This window comes from Rutidosis leptorrhynchoides, chromosome 1 (assembly GCF_046630445.1).
Source record: "Rutidosis leptorrhynchoides isolate AG116_Rl617_1_P2 chromosome 1, CSIRO_AGI_Rlap_v1, whole genome shotgun sequence".
NCBI classification, from domain to species: Eukaryota; Viridiplantae; Streptophyta; class Magnoliopsida; order Asterales; family Asteraceae; genus Rutidosis; species Rutidosis leptorrhynchoides.
This window is the reverse complement of record NC_092333.1, coordinates 351111103-351122227: the sequence shown is the minus strand read 5'-3', so window position 1 is coordinate 351122227 and position 11125 is coordinate 351111103.

Sequence of the window (11125 nt, the reverse complement as noted above, 5' to 3'; positions counted from 1 at the left end):
TTTGGATGGGGTTTGTTAGGCCCAATAGATCTATCTTTAGGATTCACGTCAATTAGTGTGTCTGTTCCCTAATTCTTAGATTACCAGACTTTAATGAAAAGGGGCATATTCGATTTCAATAATTCAACCATAGAATGTAGTTTCAATTACTTGTGTCTATTTCGTCAAACATTTATAAAAGCGCATGTATTCTCAGTCCCAAAAATATAAAGGGTAAAAAGGCAAATGAAACTCACCATGCTGTATTTCGTAGTAAAAATACATATAACGTCATTGAACAAGTGCAAGGTTGGCCTCGGATTCACGAACCTAAATTAATTATATATATTTATGTGTTGGTCAATATTTGTCTAACAAATTAGGTCAAGTCATAGTGTACCACAATCCTAATGCTCGAGACTAATATGCAAAAGTCAACAAAAGTAAATTTGACTCAAAATAATTTCCAAAAATCTATACATGATTAATATATAGTTTAAATATTATCGTTTTATATTTTTAAATATTTTTAAAAGATTTATTAGAGTAAATAATATAATTTATTTATTAATAAATAAAATTTTATATTAAATTTATATAATAAAATATACTTTTATATATATTAAGTAATAAAATTTATAGGGTTCATTTAATATCATAAAGATAATATGATAGGTATTATTAAAGTAAGTTATTATACGTAGTAAAATATGTTTGTATCACATATTTATTTGATAAAATAATATCTATAATGATAGTAAGTAAAAGTTGTATTATTTTGTAATAATTATTATTATTATAAAAATATCAATATTTATAATTACTAAGATGACATTATGATAAAACGATAATTCTAATTATGATAACTTTAATATTTACGATAATTTTTAATATTATCTTTAAAATAATAATTCTATTTAAAATAATAACAATAATGATATTTTATAGTAACAATGACATTTCTATTAAAATGATAATTTTTGTTAAGATGATAGTTTTAATACTAACGATACTTTTAATAATAATAGTAAAGTAATGATAAAAAATAATAAGAACGATAATTTTATCTAAATCAATATCTTATAATATTTTAATTTCATCATGATACTCTTACTCATTATTTCCTAATCGTTTCGTTTAATAGCTTTTAATCGTCTTTTATATCGTGTTCATAATAATGATAATAATAGTAATCAAAATAATTAGGTGTTACAAATATCTGTAATGATAGTTACACTAATAATAATTAGGTGTTTTAGTTACACTAATATTAATAATGATAGTTACTATAAGATTACTAACGATAATACTAATAATTATCTTAATGATAATATAGTAATAATAATAATAACAATAACAATAACCATTTTTAAATAATGATATATATATATATATATTAATAATGATAATAATAATAATAATAATAATACTATACTAATAATAATAATAATAATAATAATAATAATAATAATAATAATAATAATAATAATAATAATAATTGGATAATAATAATAATACTAATTATAACTTTAACGATAATAACGATAGTAATAATAAAAAAAAATAACAATTTTTAATGATAAATCCCTTTTATTGATAAAGATAATAATAATGATAATAATAAGATAAAACTGGAACGACGATAAAAACGACGATAATAATAATCATTTTTAATAAAAATATCGAAAATTCAATTGATTATTACTTCTAATCCGTTCATCGAAACCATTCGATATCTAAAGGAAAAGTTCTTAATTTTTCGCTAGCTTTCCAAGGACATGCATATCTTATACGTTATCTCAACCGCAAGAGTAACTAATTCAAGATTCAACCTAACATGTCTAAGGGCAATATCAAAAGTACAAGCATGCATAATCCTAAATACTCGAGCACTAGTCAGGGATACACTATTAGTATGTAAAAGTTAAATTATGAGTACTCACGTATCAATATTGAGATTCAATATTGCAGGAAAGGTACGTAGACGCAACGGAAATGATAAACACTATATTGACCTCACGAGCATACCCATGAACCATACTCAATCACCTCCATAGCTATAACTCATAATTTCCTTAATCCTATCCTACTCGAAAAACAATTTCGAAATCACTCGGACAGCACTCCGTCGTAATATTTTATGTATACTAATAATATCTTGAAATAATACGGAGTAAATATATATATGTAAATCGATTGAGAGAGTTTAGAGAAAAATATTTTCAAGTTTCTATGAAATAATGAAACCTATTGAATTCTATTTATAATAGATTTTTGAATTATTAAAGTGAATTATTAAAGTATGAATTATTAAAGTGAATTATTAAAGTATGAATTATTAAAGTGAATTATTAAAGTATGAATTATTAAAGTGAATTATTAAAGTATGAATTATTAAAGTGAATTATTAAACTATAATTATTAAAGTGAATTATTAAAGTTAAAGTAAAGTAAAAATAAAGTAAAGGTAAAGTTTAAGTATAGTAAAAGTATAAAACTATGTACGTATAATACGCGTATAAATATATATAATATTAATTTGAATCGTTATATATATATAATAAAATAAAATATAAATATCGTTATCTTTATCATTCTAGTTAAGTAATGAGTTGTCAAAAGTGGTTCTAGATATTTATAAAAGTTATATACGTTTTAATAATAAAGTTCTTTTTAAACTGAAAATGTTTTTGTACGTTTGAAACTAAATAGATCAATCGAGTCTTTATGAGATTCAATCTTCCACTATCCTTTGTCTAGTTCTCAATGATTGACAATTTGTTCTTATTTATAAATCACTTTACCATTTATTGTTAAAATGGAAAGATTTCTCAAATCAACGTGGGCCTTTCAACAGAGACTTGTAATCATAATTTAATATATCTGATAATTCAATCATTTGATCTTATCTTCTAATTCCATTGATAAACATTTTGAAACAGATACAATCATGTAAAGTATTTAATCTAATATTTTGTTTACGTTTCAAGTTATAATATATATACACATATACATATATAATCATATTCGTTTAATGGTTCGTGAATCGTTGGAACTTGGTCGAGGTTGAATGAATGTATGAACATAGTTTAAAATTCTTGAAATTTAACTTAACAAATATTGCTTATCGTGTCGGAAACATATAAATATTAAAGTTTAAATTTGGTTGGAAATTTCCGGGTTGTCACAGTACCTACCCATTAAAGAAATTTCGTCCCAAAATTTGAGTGGAAAGGTCGTGAATGATAATAAGTATGTTTTCATGATGCATACAGGCTGAAAATTAAAGTTTTATCATCAGCGAATAATTTGGATAAACAATCCATTTATATGAAGAGTACGAATGAAGCTAACATAGAAAAGTGAAATGAGTAAGTGTAGATTCATCTTATCATTTGACGTAGATATGATTGATTCCCAGATTTCAAGGGATTTGAAGAAAATCTTCTTAATAAGATTTGACTATCCGGTAATCAAGGGAATTAGGATCCGCTTTAAATGCGATCGTCCATTTTAATTGTTCTGTCAGAGATTTTCTTATAAATTCACCTCCTTCGTTTCCTTACAACTCACACCTCCTGTTGATGCATTTTATGCAAGTCCCTAGACATCTACCCACGTCCATTGCAGGTACAACAGTTTACAGGCCACCATAATTGCTCGTTATTATCCTATCCGTGTTTGTATGTGGTTACATGAACTGCAGGAACGAGATTTAGATGTTTGGCTATGTTAGACTTAGTCAGACGTACGAGTGAAGCCTCACTAGTACAGCTGACAGGCTCATACGCACGGTTGATGCTGAGCTAAGTCACAATTACAACCTAAATGAGAAGACACGAGTGAGTGATCACCCGTACGGCTGATGAAGCAAACTCATACGTGTGATGAATGAATCGTATGGGTGAGTCAACAGCAGGGGTATATAAAGTCTTATGTTCTTCATTTTAGGTTAAGCCTCTCATTTGTTACACACACTCAGATCTAGTGAGCTTCTCTGATTCTCTCTCAGTCTAAATCACCCAGGTGGTGAATAATAGCTCTAGGTGTTGATCTAATCACACTTGATTTAGTTGTGGTTTGACTAAATTAATCAAAAAAAAACTTAACCTATTCACTAGAGGGTTTGATTCACTTATTCCGCCATTGTGTGAGTTAAATCTGTTGATTTCTAAGTTCCTAGTCATGTTTCATCACCTTCTATTCTTTCCCCCTCAACTCATATTTTAAAGTATTCATCAATATGCTCCATCCAGTTCTGATTCTCGATATACTTCTAACTTTCATATCGGTCATTCTTCTTTTTCATCTACCGCCGGAAGAATCTATTTACTTCTACCATACTCTTGAGTTTATAGTGTTTCTAGTTCTCCCGTGTCTTTATATTGCTATATGCCTCGATATATATGGTTTATAATTTTTGGTTTGTCGTTGGGCTTTATATGTTCCCTTATATTTCAAAGTCTCTGCTTCTGTCTTCTATAATCATTATCATTCACAGTTAATGCTCTCTTTTATTTGCTGCAATTTATACCCCAATTTCTATTTCGGAGTTTTGTCCTTTCGTTTCTTCTTCTTGCGATTAAGCACCACTTGTAATGGTCCAGAATTCACAGATATAAATTTCAGAATGAACATTGTTAATGTTCTAGGAAGGAAATTGTGATGGCACGATCTTGACTTGTCAAATTATTAGAATACCTTGGAAAAGGCCGAATCATCAAGAAATATTTTCTTGATATTTTAGAGGTTAAATAGAATACAAGAGTCGTATAACATGGCACATGATGATGTTATGATCTGTGAATCATCACGTTCCATTTAGAAACTCAGCATGACTTACTGTAATATAATCACATTGATCAAGTGTCATTATATTATACTAATTCATGCTTCAGTTCCCAACACTACTTTAAAATATTCCTATTTTAAACTTGAATGTTTCAGAATTTAGAAACTAAAATAGTTTCTTTTATGATGTAATTCAGATAGCGCGAAGAGGTAAATGATTTTAAATAAGAAAAATTAAGAAAATATCTTCAGAAATATGGAGGATATTTATAATGAAAGATATGATGATATTTTAGAATTTCTAATATCAGAGGATGATGAAGAATATTGTCCGCAGGGGTTTAGAGTCAGGAGCAAGGTATTCGTTAATGACTTCAGCAGGTACTGAATCATTTGGATCCTTTGAAGTCAGGTTCAGTCTTTGTAATTTGTCCACAGCCTCCTTCCTACTTTGCTCAATCCGTTTTCCAGTTTCAAAACTTCTCTTTTTCTGCGCTTTGCCAGCACACTTCATCATTATCATCCAGCTTTTACCGTTTAAAGTCGTTTATAGTTTTTGCTGCTTCATCAGCATTTTTTTCCATTTTCGGAGAACCAATTCGTAGTTCGGAGTGTTTTTCAGAAACTTCACATTCAAATTAAGTCCAGAAGATAGACGTTATATATATACACATATAACTGTTGGCGTAGACATGCTGCGAGATTTCAAAATACTGATTGCTAATTCCCAATGATTCGTATGGCAATTCTCATTACAAGATGCGAATGAGTAAATGATGGGGTTTCAATGAATAATTATAATGACTTTTTAGAGAGGCTAAAGTCAAAGGGTAACGAAGTTGTTGGTACATCTGCTAATAATGTGGTGGAATGTAAAAGGTTCCCTGGTAACGATGGTGTATATCTCAAGGTTATAATAAGGTTAGTCTAACTGAAAAGTCGAAGTTGACTTGCTGGAGCTGTGACAAAACTGGCTACTTTGAATAGGAGTCGCAAAGTTATTTTTGCTAATAAATGCCAAAGAATCTGACGCGGATACGTTGTTTAAACTTTTACTTTGGTTTCAAGAGTTTTTCGTGTACATAACTGTGGGTAACATGTGGTTGGATCATCATCTCGATTGCTCATCATTCGAAGTGTCTTCAGAAATTTTTGAAGGGTTTGAACACAGATTGTAATCGTTAACATACATTTGATGTTCTAACACAGTTTTGAAGTCAAAATATAGCTTGTGAAAGATGTAAGGATCTAAGAGTGATGATTTTGGTCATATCTCAAGTTGAATATTGAGATTTCAAAATCAGAATATGTAATTAAATTTTGAATGAGTATGGTTGTTTTGATTTCTATAAAAGAATGTATATTGTTGTGAAAGTAGGGAGTATAATGGATGATTTGCTGAATCAGATTCGAAGAATGTAACATATTAATTGTGAATTTATATATCTCTCGGGTATTACCTACCCGTTAAAAAAAAATTTCACAATTAATATTTTGTACAAAAGAATTTTATTACAGTCTTTATGAAAATATATATATGTATATTTTCTTCAGATGTAACATAGATTTAATGAGTTAATGTTAAATTAAACTCATTTGATTTATGGTTGAAACTAGAATTGAATAATCCCTAAAGGCTTTAAAAAGTACATAACTTTTACGCATTATTTCTTTAATGATATTGAAATTATGAATCAATACTTCGTTATTTGTTGATGTATGATGTTCGGTTCGTGGAATTCTTGTGAATTTCGCAAAGTACGAATGATGTTATCTGAAAAGTTTTGGGTACATCGATGATGAAAGTGAAAAATCAAATATATACTTGATTTATTATGAATTGGAATTTGTTGAATTGCGACAGAGATTGTAGTTAATGCTGGTTAAGTTGTAGCCGAAGGACGTACATTATTGCATATTTGTAATATGAATTAACCGAGTAGTTAAGATTCACACTCAATAGCTTAGCACGGAAAGATTTATTTCAAAATATATATATATATATATATATATATATATATATATATATATATATATATATATATATATATATATATATATATATATATAATATACATATAATTTCTTTAGAGGGAATGAGTTAATTCTTCATAACTCGTTGATACAATATACACGTTATTGATTCGTAATGATGTCCACAGTGATTCTTGAACTGACGGAGTTTGTGATGTTGTCGGTGTTGTTGATTCGGATGTTGACTGTACTAACGATGCTGGTAACGCTGACGGTACTGTTGATGCTGTTGGTAAAGCAAGTTTAGCTTGTTAATCACACACCATTTTTGTCAGGGTTTCTACTTTTCCTTCTATCATTTTAGTTCGCTTAACTGATTTATGGTTAGGGCTAGATTAGATAATCTCTAAGACTTTAGAGATTACATAATCGCCGCGGAAATATTTCTCCAATGAAGTTATGAATTAATACTTCGTCAGTTATTGTTGTTGGTACTCCTTGGTATCTATGGTGCGTATGACGTTGATGCTCGTGGGACAGATTGTGAAGTTGAGGTTTACGACGCGGTTGTGGTTGAAGGTGGTAATGGTACTGTTGGCGTTGATGATGGTGGTACTGGTTATGCTGTTGATGCTGCTGCTGGTGTTTGTAATCTCTGCATCATATTCTCCAAAGCCACTACCCGAGCGCGAAGCTCGTTGACTTCTTCTATTACACCGGGGTGATTGTCGGTTCGGACGAGTGGATAAATAAAATCTAAAATTTGATGTAATATATAATCGTGACGAGATACTCTGGAAATGAGCGAGAAAATGGTGTTTCGGACAGGTTCGCCGGTAAGTGCTTCAGGTTCTTCGTCAAGAGGGTAATGTGGTGGATGGAAGGGATCACCTTCTTCTTGTCTCCAATGATTGAGGAGGCTACGAACCCATCCCCAATTCATCCAGAATAGGTGATGACTAATTGGTTGATCTATTCCGGTCACACTGCTTTCGGAGCTTGAATGGGATTCCATTTCGGAATCTGAGTGACTTGAACTAATGACGAATTCCATTTCGTACGATTGGATAAAGGATTATTTTTTTTCGATATGAAATGATTTTGGATAACGGATGGTATTCTAATTACATAGAATACATATATATAGATTGTAGCGACCCCGACAAATCGTCAATTGACGGCGTCGACTACTTAGGTCCCGTTGCGTGGTCATAGGTCTTTAACGTGACATTTGACCAAAGATATGTCGCATTCCTTTCAAAAATAAAGATTGTTTCAAAGTTTACAAGAATTGTTCATCCAAAAGTTACGTTACAAAGTTATAGTTACATGTGAAACCTATGCGACACAGTTTTAAAGAAAGTCAAAAGACGCTCCATGAAATGCATGTATACTCGACATCCAATGCAAGTATCAAAATAATGAGCGGAAGCATGTATCATGTATCGTTCAAGGACCTGAGAAAAACATAGAAATCTGTCAACGAAAACGTTGGTGAAATCATAGGTTTAAGTAAGTAAGTACAAGTGAACCACAAGATTTGCATCAATGAAATAATAGTAATACATTCCAAAAGTTTGTTTCACGAGCACCCAATTATCAATGCTTAACATTTCCTTCCATTGAACCCCATCACTTAGTGCTAGAACATACACTGTTTCTCGAAAATATATTTCATTCGTAAACGGTAGCGAACCGTTTAAATGAGGGTTTGTCAAACCCATATGGATCCATACAACATAAGTTCTCGCTTACACCCGGCAAGTGTAACTAATGATAATCGAATTGAGGATTTTGTTCTAAACTCGTATGTAGAATGTTTGTTTTCCTGTACTTGTGTTCACTTAGTAAAGAAATGTTTATGTTTTCTCATCCCAAATGTAAGTTCAAAAAGAGTAAAAGTGGGACTATGATCTCACCTTGAGTGCACGAGTAGTAAAGTACTTCAACAAGTAAACGTGTGCAAAGAACAATGCTAGTCTTGACCTAAACAATAGGTTGTATCAATAACGGTAAACACGATAGGTCAAAGATGTTCAATTAGTCCTATGGCTCGTTAAGACTCGATCATAATAGCATGTGAATCAAATTGTCATGTTTCATGCAAGGTACAAGTATAAAAACATGTTAGAACGATTGCACAAATATTTGGTTAAGTTTGATTAAAAGTCAACTTGGTCGGGTCAAAGTCAACGAAAAAGTCAACATGTTCGGGTCAGGTCCCGAACTATTTTTCTGAGGTTTTTAATCATATATGAGCATGTTAGAACAAGTTTCATGTGAATCGGAGGTCCGTAGTATGCCAAACATTTTTCGTTTTTTGGACATGGAGGTCAGAGCCTGGACACGGCTTATGCCGCGCCGCGGCCCACAATTGTCGCGCCGCGACAATACACGGGAGCCGGTACCTGGCCAGTTTCAAATGTTCAAGTCTTGATCCAAAATTCGTTTTAGCACAAAATGCAAACCGTAAACATTTAGAACTCGCACCTTATATCGTTGGAAAGCTCTTTTGACAAAGAACATAACTAAACATGTTTCATCAAACAATCTACCTATTACAACAACTAAAACCGCATCTAATGCTTAACATTAACCGCATACAAGTTCATAAATGCAATTCAATGATTCGGGCAACCAATTTACATGAATGATATGCCGTTTCGAAGGTAATCAAGCATACAATCTAACTAAACACTTACCAATAATAATCCATGGCATTCAATGCATCAAAAGTCCATTTCAAGTTCATCAAACCCTAACCCAAATTCACCAAAATCCATAATCAAGTTCATGAAGTTTTCTAAGGCAACCTACACATCAAATTGAAGCTAGTGATGCTAGTAACACAATTAAAACATCAACTTTTAACATCTAACAACATATGATCATCCAAAATTCAAGAACAACACACCAAAATTCAAGTTCATGCTAGTTACACTAAAACAACGAGATCGAGCATATAAATCATATATTCATGTTAGACTTGAGCCATAGACACTAATTAACACTTTTATAAGTTAAAAACATCAAGAACACAAAATCTAGTGATTTTAGAAAGTTACCCAAACGATATGAAGTTGGTACCAAAATGAAGAGGATGAAGAGAGGATCACGAATATGTAATTTATTTTGTTGTAAGCCTCCTAGATCGAATTTAGATGATGATTGAATGAATTTGGAAATTGGGTGTGTGATCTTGCTAGAGAGAAAGAGAGAGATGGAGATGAAAGTGAATGGGTGAAAGGGGTTTGACCCTTTGACCTAGTCAAGGGTTTGATCCCTTGTCAAGTTTAGTCCCTCAACTTTCGTTCGGGTGCGGGAATTACCTAAACGAGATAATTTAAAACGCGTATCAACGGGAGATGTTATAAACATATAACGGACTTTATATTAGTATAACGGAAAAGTAAATGGAAAAAGGCGGGATGTTACATTACCTACTCCTTAAAAGAAATTTCGTCCCGAAATTTAAGTAGGCGTAGTAGTCGTTGTTTCTTCCTCGAGATCTTGCGTTTCCGAATTCACGAATAGATGAGGATACTTCCTTTGCATTTGATCTTGTCTTTCCCAAGTAAACTCGGGTCCTCTTTTGGCATTCCAACGAACCTTGACAATCGGGATTCGGCTTTGTTTCAATGTCTTGTCGGAGGTGTCCACAATTTCAACCGGTTCCTCCACAAAATGAAGTTTGTCATCAATGGTAAGCTCCTCGAGAGGAATGACGATATCGGGTTCGGCAAGACACTTTTTCAAGTTGGATACATGGAAAGTAGGATGAACGGAGCTCAATTGAGGCGGAAGATCTAAACGATAAGCAACGGTTCCAATACGCTCCAAGATTTCGAAAGGACCAATATACCGCGGATTTAGCTTCCCGCGTTTCCCAAAACGGATTACACCCTTCCAAGGTGCGACTTTTAACATTACTCGGTCACCGACTTGAAATTCAAGATCGTTGCGTCGTTTGTCGGTATAGCTCTTTTGACGACTTCGGGCCGTCCTAAGCCTATCTCGGATTTGAACGATTTTCTCGGTGGTTTCGTGAATGAGTTCGGGTCCGGTGATTTGCACGTCGCCTACCTCGGCCCAACAAAGAGGTGAACGACATTTGCGGCCATATAGCGCTTCAAAAGGTGCGGCTTTAATACTCGCGTGATAACTATTGTTGTAAGAGAACTCGGCGAGAGGTAAGTGCTTGTCCCAAGCTTTTCCGAAATCAACCACGCAAGCTCGTAACATGTCCTCTAAGGTTTGAATTGTACGTTCGCTTTGTCCATCGGTTTGAGGATGATATGCGGTGCTCATGTCTAAACGCGTTCCCAACGCTTCTTGCAATGTACGCCAAAATCTAGAAACGAAACGGCCATCTCGGTCGGAG